We start from the raw sequence: 11,808 nt of genomic DNA, 5'->3' as shown, positions 1-11,808 counted from the left end.
GGTGGGATATGATACTGAGAAGCAAGGGAATGGCAGACAGCTCAGGACAAGAACAGTGATGGAGGAACCTTCAGCAGCAGGTCTGACAGCTGCAGCAGCAGGAGGACCAGCAAGGACAGAGTGAGGATGATGCTGAAGAAGGAGTCGGTGTTCAGATAGGAGGTGATGAAGAGCAGAGAGTAGCACTGGGCTTCAGAGCCCAAACTGCATCCCTTAACTCCAGATGATGACAGTGAGCACTTCTTGGCACATTTCAGGCAGATTGCTAAAGTGTTAAAGTAATTTATTGATTGAAACACAGGGAATCCAAACTCATCCAATTCAAACGCGTGCTGTGGTATTAGGTAGCTGAGATGATAAAATATGCATAGATGTCATTGGGTTTCTATGGGAGTACCAGATGAATTTAAGTCTAGAAATCAGACTGAAGCAGGTTTTGAGTCTTCCTTGTTTTGGTGGGTTAATAAGAATGTTGACTGGATTAACTATATTTATTACAATCAACAATGATTTATTAAGTACACTTATGATGCTTTGTCAGCTAAGGCTGAACAATTACAAGCCTCCTCAATATTGACTTCGAAAAATGATGTGGTTTTGGATATGCTGTTGGCTGAACGAGGGGGGTTTGTGTTATGTTTGGTGAGTTATGTTATTTATTCCAAACAATACTGCTCCTGATGGTTCTATTACAAGAGTATTGTCCAAATTAGAGTCATTATGCAATTAATTAGCTGAGAACATTGGTGTTGATAACGGTATTACTGGATGTGAGTGATGAGTGAGTGACGATGGTCAGTTGAGGAAGGCATGTGACCGAGGACGGGTAGGATCCCGGGTGTGCACTGGGACGCCCTAACACAGGCACTGTGGCAGTACTGGCTTGAGCCCCTTGTGGCAGCCAAGTCCACGTATCCCTTGATGTATGGCCAGAACAAATTATTCGTCTGAGGGGTCCTTTGTGCCTCAGTTTTGGAGGTGTGGCCTACGTGTTCAGCAGTCTCATGAATGCAGTGGATGGGTTTTAATAAAAAGGAGCAGGAGAAACGAGGGAGGAGCTTTATCAAGTGTTTATTTTGTTTAATTTGTTCTTTTTTTGTTTGTTTATGAGTAGTTTTTCATTTATTTTTGATCACCTTTGTTTATATACATTTATGGCATTTAGCAGACGCTCTTATCCAGAGCGACTTACAAAAGTGCTTTGTCGTTTACTCATAGAATATATCTTACTACAGTACAGTAAGTTAGAATCAAACATACCAGTGAACTAGAATACAGGGATGAGTGCTGATACGTAGAAGTACAAAATACATAAGGTCTACCTTAAACCATGATAAGTGCTATAAATAATAAGTGCTAGAGTTTGTTGAACAACATAATAAACAACACCTTACAATAAGTACATTGTACATTAATATACTGTAATAATGTAATGTAATAAGTACATTATTGTACAATAAGTACAATAAGTCAATAAGGGAGCAGTGTCAGTTTTCCTTTAAATATTCTGCAAATAGATGGGTGATTGAAGCTGTGAAGCTGTGTTTGAAGACTGCAAGGGATTCTGCTGCCCAGACAGTGAATGGGAGTTCATTCCACCATCTTGGAGCCAGGACAGAAAATAGTCTCGATGCTTATCGTCCACAAGACCTGAAGCAAGGAACACTTAAAGTGGTGCTTTTTACAGCGTTTTAAACTGACATACAAACTGTGTCATTTTTCTCTATGCTGTAAAATATGCCGCAAAAACCGTAAACCATAAAAATAGAGAAAAAGAATGCCGTACTTTGCGACATAAAACGTCCAAAATGCCGCTTTTTTCGCCGTTTTACAAACAAACTGCCTTTCGTTTGAAGTGCATTTTGACCACTTTGGCTTTCCATATTCGTAACACTGGCGTAAATAGCTCACTTAATATTTTAATCTAGTTTTCATATGATGAGGAATATGTTTGGTTCCTTCTTTTAATGAAAGAGCACTGCCAGTGATCCAGCTGTTATTTATTTTTACTGTTGTCTTGTATCTTTATTTCCTCTGCATGGCATTTATTTAATATAAAATGTAAATGATCAACTGTCAACCTGCAATGCTAACACACATTTACTGCTATTCTTTTACTGTTAGGCTGTGTTCTATACATCATGTAGTTTTCTGATACAGGTTTACCAAATACAGGTAAACAAATAAATTATTTTTCCACAATACTTGAAACAAACAAACAAACAAACACACGCGCGCGCACCCGCGCGCCCAGCATTCAGCCATTAAGAAGATTATTTTTTTGTCATACGCACAACATGCTATGGACGTCCACACACTTACATGCTTATTGTGAAGCTGATTATATAAATTACAGTCATCTGTAAGTTAGAGCTACAAAGTGGTTTGTTAAGTTCCGACGTGTTTCAGCGTGCGGACATAGTGGCGATTTACTTTCAGCGCAGCCGCAAAACAAGTCCGTGTAGGAGGGACTGTGAAGCCATTGGCTGTATAGACTAGTGTATGATTCGCTGCAGCAAAATGAAGGACAGCTAATTTTGTCTGCTGATTGGCTTAATAAAAATGACTATTATAAGAAATTTGTGTAATCGTCTTCAGTCGAAAATGATTGACATGTGCTCCGCCCTCCACTTACACACAGGTGTTCCTGTAGTCTCACCTTTCTCAAGAAAACGAAAGTATTTTCTGAACAGATGGCGTTGTTGAAGGTTGAGCGGGTTGAAAATACGAGCGTTTAAAATATTTCACGGTAAGTTCATTCTATTTGTAAAAATGCGATGTCGGTGCAGTTTAAAGCAACATGTTTTGTAAGTACATAGTTCTGTTTAGGTTAATTCGTAGGTCAACCCAAAGGCGGATTAAATCTCAAGATTAAAGTCCTGGTGAAGTTAAGCAACTAAAATGGCTAACGCCCAGTACGATAGCATAGCTATATTTAAAATAATTTAAAGGGGCCAGATATATATTGCCAGTTATTGTAAAACTCGATTTCAAGTCTTAGTTAGTCAGTGATATTTTCAAATGGTCCCAGTTGAAACTCCTCTGGCCTAAACTCAAGTTCAGATTCCCTGTATAGTTAATTATTTATATTATTAATTATAGTTTGGGAGGGGACGGTCAATACTGACGTTTCAACGCTTGTTTCGAGTTTCTGAAAGGCAGCGTTTTGAAACGAAGTATGGCTCAAAACGGCCATGTCACGTGACCACGGCTAAACGAAGCTTGTGTTTCTACAGGTGTCATACAGAACCTGCCGCTCCTGTCTTTGACTGACAGTGTCTGAAACAAACCTGATCACACATCTGTCTCAGTCACAAACTCTATGAATGCTTACAAGAAAACACACCCAAACTTTGAGGGTTTTGTGAGAATAGAGAATTTGAGAGGCTGTGAGATTCAGTGTTGTCTAGACAGAAGGTTATTGATAGGACATATTGACTGATAGGCTGATTTGATCTCAGTATGGCTTTAAGTGGTCTGGCCAACACACCAGGTTGAGCACAGTATAAAGCCAACCTGTGCCAGTCATCCCAGTTCCCTACAGTAGTCTTTACTACACTTTTGAAACCTTGAAACTATTTTCGACACAACTGCTTCAAACATCTCAATATTTCACAAAGCCTCACTTTCCCTCCACCACCTGTAGTGTACTGTAAATGTGTCATGATTAGTCCCTCCCAGCTTCCCTGTTCCGTGTTGTGTATTTTAGTTCTATTCTGTAGTTTCGTTTTCTCTGCCCCTTGTTTGATTTTCCACACCTGTCCCTCGTTTAGTTCATGCATTTAAACCCTGTCTTGTTGCCTTGGTCTTGGTTATATATTGTTTATTTTAATGGTTGTGTTTATTTGAATGCATGTGTTAGGTTCATTGTGTTTGACTGGTTTAATGTCTGAATGTTTTTGAGAGATCATCTCTGTATCCCCGTAAGTTTGTACTCCACGTGTCCTAGCCTTCGTGTTTCTTAGCCATGAGTTTCCCCTGTTTGCTTTTGTGTGTTTTGATTGATCATGTTGGTAATATGACCCTGGACTACACTAACGACTATGATTTTGGATTTGCCCTTAATAAATCTTGCTCTTCTCCGCACATGCGTCTGCCTCCTTACAACTCAATGTTACAAAATGTAGTGAACAGCTGATGTACACTGATTAAGGACAAAGATACCACACCTATAGTGTACTGTAAATGTAGTGAACTACTGATGTACACTGATTAAGGACAAAGATACCACCACCTATAGTGTACTGTAAATGTAGTGAACAACTGATGTATACTGATTAAGGGCATATAACAGACATGTTGACAGGACTTCTACCACTGTTTCCTCACTAAAGTGTCTTACTTCAGTGTGTTGTGATTGCACCACTTTATGTTCCAGATAGTTTCTGTGATGTCACAGTTTTATATTTCCATCACAGACTAGTGTTGATACATTCTGTCTGTTGTCTTACTAACGTACCCTACGTAGTGTTCTATATAGACCCGTCTGTGTGGGGGAATGTGAGTGAGTGAGTGGACCATTACAGACACAGCCTGGGTTTATATCATTGTCTCTGGTGTGAGAGAGAGAGAGAGAGAGAGTGTGTGTGTGTGTGTGTGTGTGTGTGTGTGTGTGTGTGTGTGTGTGTGTGTGTGCTAGAAATGACGCGGTTGCTCCTCTTCCTGTTGTGCACGTTGGACCGTGTCGATTTGCATCCCCCGAATTTAGTGGACAGTCATATGTGATGGGTGTCAGAATGTAATTCTCTGCTTTTTCAGGGGTTAGGGTTGGCTCTGCACTGCCACCTACAGTTCTGGAGATGACTGCATGGATGAACACACTAGTATAAATACCTCACAGGTCTCTCAATATGATGATGAATTTACACTTGAATTTCTTTGTCACTGGGTGTGTTAAATACTATTTGGCTGTGCTGGATATGTGGGGTTATTTGATGCTTTAGCCGTTGATGGTCAAGTTGCCTGTGCTTTAAGATAGAGTGCAAATATATGGGCTGTTACAGTATATGTAAACACACACACACACACATTTTATATATATATATATATATATATATATATAGCATACAACATAAAGTTGCCTGTGTTGATTCACTCTGTGTGTATGAACTGTTGACAGGGAGCAGAGAGCAGCATCTCCAGTGTCCAGCTGTGTGTGTGTGAAGAGGAACAACTCCATGATGGAGCCTCATAACTCCAGCAGTGGAGGAGGAACCTCTGACCCACAGTGAGGAGCTTTCCATCAGCACTTAATCTGAGGAAACAGGAAGAGGGAATATTCAGGATAAATGAGATGTAGTGAAGGATGTAATTACTCAACACTTTCCTCATCTTCATCAGGGTAGAGAGAGCGGAGTCTCCAGCACCCAGCTGATTTATTTTCACTATTCAATATGATCAGGAGGTGGATTGAGAGAGCTACCCAGCCAAACACACACACACACACACACACACACACACACACACACACACACACACACACACACACACACACACACACGCACGCACACTAATCCCTGTCAATCATCCTCAGACATTCCACTGCTCTCCATCTCCCACTTATTAGATAGAAGTTCTAGTTATTCTCCCCTTCATCTGTTGCCACTTCCTCTACATATTTAAACCAAGTTCTACTATCAGTGCTGTTCTAGTTTCTGTTTGTGTGAGTGTGTGTGTGGTTCGTTTGTCTTGCTGAAGGAGAGGTGTGTGGGGGTTATGATTCTGTAGTTGCTGAAAGACAGGTGTGATGTTCAAGTTCAAGTTCAAGTTCGGTTTATTCGTCACATACATAGTCATACACAGTATAACACGCAGTGAAATGGTGGAGAGTGCTCTGTCCAAACTGAGGAAGAGAAACAGGGGTGCATAGAGAAAAAAAAAATATATACAGATAAATATATATATTCTATGTATATAGATCTATGATGTGGGTGTGTGTGTGTGGGTGTGCGTGGTATGATTGTGTTGTTGAAGGATGTGTGTGTGTGTGTGTGTGTGTGTGTGTGTGTGTGTGTGTTTGTGTGTGTGCGTGGTATGATTGTGTTGTTGAAGGATGTGTGTGGGTGTGTGTGTGTGTGTGTGTGTGGTATAATTGTGTTGTTAGACAGGGGTGTGTGTGTGTGTATATGTGTGCGTGGTATGTTTGTGTTGTTGGACAGGTGTGGTGTGTGTGTTCCTGAAGGACAGGTGTAATGTGTGTGGTGTTTATCTTGCTGAAGGACAAGTGTGGTGTGTGTGTGTGTGTGTGTGTGTGTGGTATGTTTGTGTAGTTGCTGAAGGACAGGTTTGATTTCTGTGTGTGTGTATATGTGTGTGTGGTATGTTTGTGTAGTTGCTAAAGGACAGGTGTGATTGTGTGTGTGTGTGTGTATGTGTGTGTGTGTGTGGTATGTTTGTATTGCTGAAGAACAGGTGTTTGTGTGTTATTGAAGGACAGATGTAATGTTTGTGTAGTTGCTGAAGGACAGGTGATTCTAATCAAGTGTCCAGTGAGTGCAGGTACCAGGTGGAGTTGATTGGGTAAGAATGTTGTAGGTGTAATTTTGTTCTCTAATGTGATTTATTTTCACTATTCAACATCATCAGGAGTGAGAGAGCAGCAAATCCAGCACCCAGCTGTGTGTCTATTAAGAGTGACAGGTCCATGGATCATCCTTTTAACTTCAGCAGTGGACCTGTGACCTCTGTCCTAAGGTGAGTGACACATTACACACTCAGATTCTTTCATAAGTGGGGTAGATGTGTTCCTCCCAGTGTGTGAGGGAGTGAAGTTCCCCCAATAATACATCAATAAAACCCCAGTAAACAATAGCACTATTCTACAGCTCAAACTAATAAGGTGTGTGTGTGTTTGTGTAGCTGCTGAAGAACAGGTGTGGTGTGTGTGTGTGTGTGTGTGTGTGTGTGTGTGTGTGTGTGGTATGTTTCTGCAGTTGCTGAAGGACAGGTGTGTGTGTGTGGTTCATTTGTCTTGCTGAAGGACGTGCATGTGTGTATGCGTGGTAAGTTTGTGTTGCTGAAGGACAGGTGTGATGTGTATGTGTGTATGTGTGTGGTATGTTTTTGTAGTTACTGAAGGACAGGTGTGATTGTGTGTGTGTGTGTGTGTGTGGTATGTTTCTGTAGTTGCTGAAGGACAGGTGTGATTGTGTGTGTGTGTGTGGTATGTTGGTCTTGCTGAAGGACAAGTGTGGTGTGTGTGTGTGTGTGTGTGTGTGTGTGTGTGTGTGTGTGTGTGTGGTATGTTTGTGTAGCTGGTGAAGGACAGGTGTGATGTGTGTGGTGTTTGTCTTGCCGAAGGACAGGTGTGGTGTGTGTGTGTGTGTGTGTGTGGTATGTTTGTGTTGCTGAAGGACAGGTGTGATGTGTGATGTATGTGTGTGTGTATGTGTGTGGTATGTTTTTGTAGTTACTGAAGGACAGGTGTGATTGTGTGTGTGTGTGTGTGGTATGTTTGTTTAGTTGCTGAAGGACAGGTGTTTGTTTTATTGAAGGACAGAGGTATTATTTGTGTAGTTGCTGAAGGACAAGTGTGTTGTGTGTGCGGTTCGTTTGTGTTGCTGAAGGACAGGTGTGGTGTGTGTGTGTGGTATGTTTGTGTAGTTCCTGAAGGACAGGTTTGATTTCTGTGTGTGTGTGGTATGTTTCTGTTGCTGAAGGACAGGTGTGATGTGTGTGTTTGTGTGTGTGTGTGTGTGTGTGTGTGTGTGTGTGGTATGTTTCTGCAGTTGCTGAAGAACAGGTGTGATGTGTGTGTGTGTGTGTGTGTGTGTGTGTGGTATGTTTGTTTTGCTGAAGGACAGGTGTTTGTGTGTCTTTGAAGCAGAGATGCAATGTTTGTGTACTTGCTGAAGTACAGGTGTGTGTGTGTGTGTGTGGTTCGTTTATCTTGCTGAAGTACAGGTGTGATGTGTGTATGGACAGGTGTGATGTGTGTGTGTGTGTGTGTGTGTGTGTGTGTGTGTGTGTGGTATGTTTGTGTACTTGCTGAAGGACAGGTGTGTGTGTGTGTGTGTGGTTCATTTGTCTTGCTGAAAGACGTGTATGTGTGTGTGCGTGGTATGTTTGTGTTGCTGAAGGACAGGTGTGGTGTGTGTGTGTGTGTGTGTGTGTGTGGTATGATTGTGTTGTTGGACAGGGGTGTGTTTGTGTGTGTGTGTGTGTGGTTCGTTTGTCTTGCTGAAGGACAAGTGTGGTGTGTGTGTGTGTGTGTGGTATGTTTGTGTAGTTGCTGAAAGACAAGTGATATGTTTATGTTGCTGAAGGACAGGTGTGATGTGTGTGGTGTTTGTCTTGCTGAAGGACAGGTGTGGTGTGTGTGTGGTGTTTGTCTTGCTGAAGGACAGGTGTGATGTGTGTGTGTGTGTGGTGTTTGTCTTGCTGTAGGACAGGTGTGGTGTGTGTGTGTGTGTGTGTGTGTGGTATGTTTCTTTAGTTGCTGAAGGACAGGTGTGTGTGTGTGTGTGTGTGTGTGTGTGTGGTTCATTTGTCTTGCTGAAGGACGTGCATGTGTGTGCGCGTGGTATGTTTGTGTTGCTGAAGGACAGGTGTGATGTGTATGTGTATGTGTGTATGTGTGTGGTATGTTTTTGTAGTTACTGAAGGACAGGTGTGATTGTGTGTGTGTGTGTGTGTGTGTGTGTGTGTGTGGTATGTTTCTGTAGTTGCTGAAGGACAGGTGTGATTGTGTGTGTGTGTGTGTGGTATGTTGGTCTTGCTGAAGGACAAGTGTGGTGTGTGTGTGTGTGTGTGTGTGTGTGTGTGGTATGTTTGTGTAGCTGCTGAAGGACAGGTGTGATGTGTGTGGTGTTTGTCTTGCTGAAGGACATGTGTGATGTGTGTGTGTGTGTGTGTGTGTGTGTATGTGTGTGGTATGTTTTTGTAGTTACTGAAGGACAGGTGTGATTGTGTGTGTGTGTGTGTGTGTGTGGTATGTTTGTTTAGTTGCTGAAGGACAGGTGTTTGTTTTATTGAAGGACAGAGGTATTATTTGTGTAGTTGCTGAAGAACCGCACACACACCACACCTGTCCTTCAGCAACACAAATGAACCGCACACACACCACACTTGTCCGTTTGTGTTGCTGAAGGACAGGTGTTGTGTGTTTTTGGTACGTTTGTGTAGTTCCTGAAGGACAGGTTTGATTTCTGTGTGTGTGTGGTATGTTTCTGTTGCTGAAGGACAGGTGTGATGTGTGTGTTTGTGTGTGTGTGTGTGTGTGTGGTATGTTTCTGCAGTTGCTGAAGAACAGTTGTGATGTGTGTGTGTGTGTGTGTGTGGTATGTTTGTTTTGCTGAAGGACAGGTGTTTGTGTGTCTTTGAAGGAGAGATGCAATGTTTGTGTACTTGCTGAAGTACAGGTGTGTGTGTGTGGTTCGTTTGTCTTGCTGAAGGACAGGTGTGATGTGTGTATGGACAGGTGTGATGTGTGTGTGTGTGTGTGTGTGTGTGGTATGTTTGTGTACTTGCTGAAGGACAGGTGTGTGTGTGTGTGTGGTTCATTTGTCTTGCTGAAAGACGTGTATGTGTGTGTGCGTGGTATGTTTGTGTTGCTGAAGGACAGGTGTGATGTGTGTGGTGTTTGTCTTGCTGAAGGACAGGTGTGGTGTGTGTGTGTGTGTGTGTGGTGTTTGTCTTGCTGTAGTACAGGTGTGGTGTGGTGTGTGTGTGTGTGTGTGTGTGTGTGTGTGGTGTTTGTCTTGCTGTAGGACAGGTGTGGTGTGTGTGTGTGTGTGTGTGTGTGTGCGGTATGTTTGTGTAGTTGCTGAAGGACAGGTGTGGTGTGTGTGTGTGTGGTATGTTTCTTTAGTTGCTGAAGGACAGGTGTGTGTGTTTTTGTGTGTGTGTGTGTGTGTGGTAGGTTTGTTTTGCTGAAGAACAGGTGTTTGTGTGTTTTTGCCGGACAGATGTAATGTTTGTGTAGTTGCTGAAGGACAGGTGTGATGTGTGTGTGTGTGTGTGTGTGTGTGTCGTATGTTTTTTAGTTGCTGAAGGACAGGTGTTTGTTTTATTGAAGGACAGATGTATTATTTGTGTAGTTGCTGAAGGACAAGTGTGGTGTGTGTGCGGTTCGTTTGTGTTGCTGAAGGATAGGTGTGTTGCCTTTGTGTGTGTGTGTGTGTGTGTGTGTGTGTGTGTGTGGTGTTTGTCTTGCTGAAGGACAGGTGTGGTGTGTGTGTGTGTGTGTGTGTGTGGAATGTTTGTGTAGTTCCTGAAGGACAGGTTTGATTTCTGTGTGTGTGTGGTATGTTTCTGTTGCTGAAGGACAGGTGTGATTGTGTGTGTGTGTGTGTGTGTGTGTGTGTGTGGTATGTTTCTGTAGTTGCTGAAGGACAGGTGTGATGCGTGTGTGTGTGTGGTATGTTTCTGTTGCTGAAGGACAGGTTTGATGTGTGTGTGTGTGTGTGGTATGTTTCTGTAGTTGCTGAAGGACAGGTTTTATTGTGTGTGTGTGTGTGTGTGTGTGTGTGTGTGTGTGTGTGTGTGTGTGTGTGTGTGTGTGTGTGTGTGTGTGTGTGTGGTATGTTGGACTTGCTGAAGGACAAGTGTGGTGTGTGTGTGTGTGTGTGTTATGTTTGTGTAGTTGCTGAAGGACAGGTGTGGTGTGTGGGTGGGTGGGTGTGTGTGTGTGTGTGTGTGTGTGTGTGTAGTTGCTGAAGGACAGGTGTGTGTGTTTGTGTAGTTGCTGAAGGACAGGTGTGTGTTTGTGTAGTTGCTGAAGGACAGATGTGTGTGTGGGGGGGGTATGTTTGTGTTGCTTAAGGACAGGTGTAATGTGTGTGTGTGTGTGTGTGTGTGTGGTATGTTTGTGTAGTTGCTGAAGGACAGGTGATTCTAATCAAGTGTCCAGTGAGTGCAGGTACCAGGTGGAGTTGATTGGGTAAGAATGTTGTGGGTGTAATTGTTTGTTCTCTAATGTGATTTATTATCACTATTCAACATCATCAGGAGGTGGAGTGAGAGAGCAGCAAATCCAGCACCCAGCTGTGTGTCTATGAAGAGTGAATCATCTCCAGCACCCAGCTGTGTGTCTATTAAGAGTGACAGGTCCATGGATCATCCTTTTAACTTCAGCAGTGGACCTGTGACCTCTGTCCTAAGGTGAGTGACACATTACACACTCAGATTCTTTCATAAGTGGGGTAGATTTGTTCCTCCCAGTGTGTGAGGGAGTGAAGTTCCCCCAATAACACAACAATAATACCCCAGTAAACAATGGCACTATTCTACAGCTCAAACTAATAAGGTTGGACCAGTCAAGTGGCTGAGGGATTTCTGGCCCTTAAACATCCCTTCACTGCTGAACTCTTCTGATTGTTTTTACTATTAAAGAGAAAAAAACACCTGTTATGTCTCCACCAATCACTACCTTCACTCCCATCACTCCTCATCACTTCCTTCACTCCCATCACTATCCTTCACTCTATTTTTCCCAGTAGTGTAGGGGGTAGAACAGTATGGTCTTGCTCACCCTCTCCTTCAGTTCAAACCCTCTCAGTTGTGTGGTTTCCTGTTCAGTTGTTCAGTTGTCCCTGTTCCACCTTATATGTGTTTGGGTCCATCTAGGAGGTCCTGGTTACCTGAACAGGTGGGACAGTCCACTTCTCTGATACTGACACTATAATAAAGTAATAGTGGTGGTTCTGGTCTCATTCATTTTAGAAACTGTTACATGCAGGTGGATGAGACATCAGGATACAATTGCTGAGGACATTTATTAGGCCTCAGGAATCACTGTCATAACAGGAAGAACCACACAGGACACAGACCGACTGGGGTAATAAAGAACCATACAGGACACAGACAGAC

General features: G+C 42.7%; 1 pseudogene across 1 annotated transcript in view; it reads left to right on the top strand.

Annotated features, from left to right (window-relative positions):
• The first annotated feature begins 2,708 nt into the window (after positions 1–2,708).
• The window catches only part of LOC145657279 (NACHT, LRR and PYD domains-containing protein 3-like), a 37,816-nt pseudogene continuing 28,716 nt past the window's right edge, over positions 2,709–11,808 (top strand). Inside the window, exons 1-3 of the transcript XR_014122981.1 lie at positions 2,709–2,749; positions 6,586–6,693; positions 10,948–11,100. The product of XR_014122981.1 is annotated as an NACHT, LRR and PYD domains-containing protein 3-like (transcript). The remainder of the gene's footprint in view (positions 2,750–6,585; positions 6,694–10,947; positions 11,101–11,808) is intronic.

Source organism: Electrophorus electricus, chromosome 1 (genome assembly GCF_041902795.1).
Source record: "Electrophorus electricus isolate QZ-2024a chromosome 1, ASM4190279v1, whole genome shotgun sequence".
NCBI lineage: Eukaryota > Metazoa > Chordata > Actinopteri > Gymnotiformes > Gymnotidae > Electrophorus > Electrophorus electricus.
This window is presented reverse-complemented; position numbering and strand designations above follow the sequence as displayed.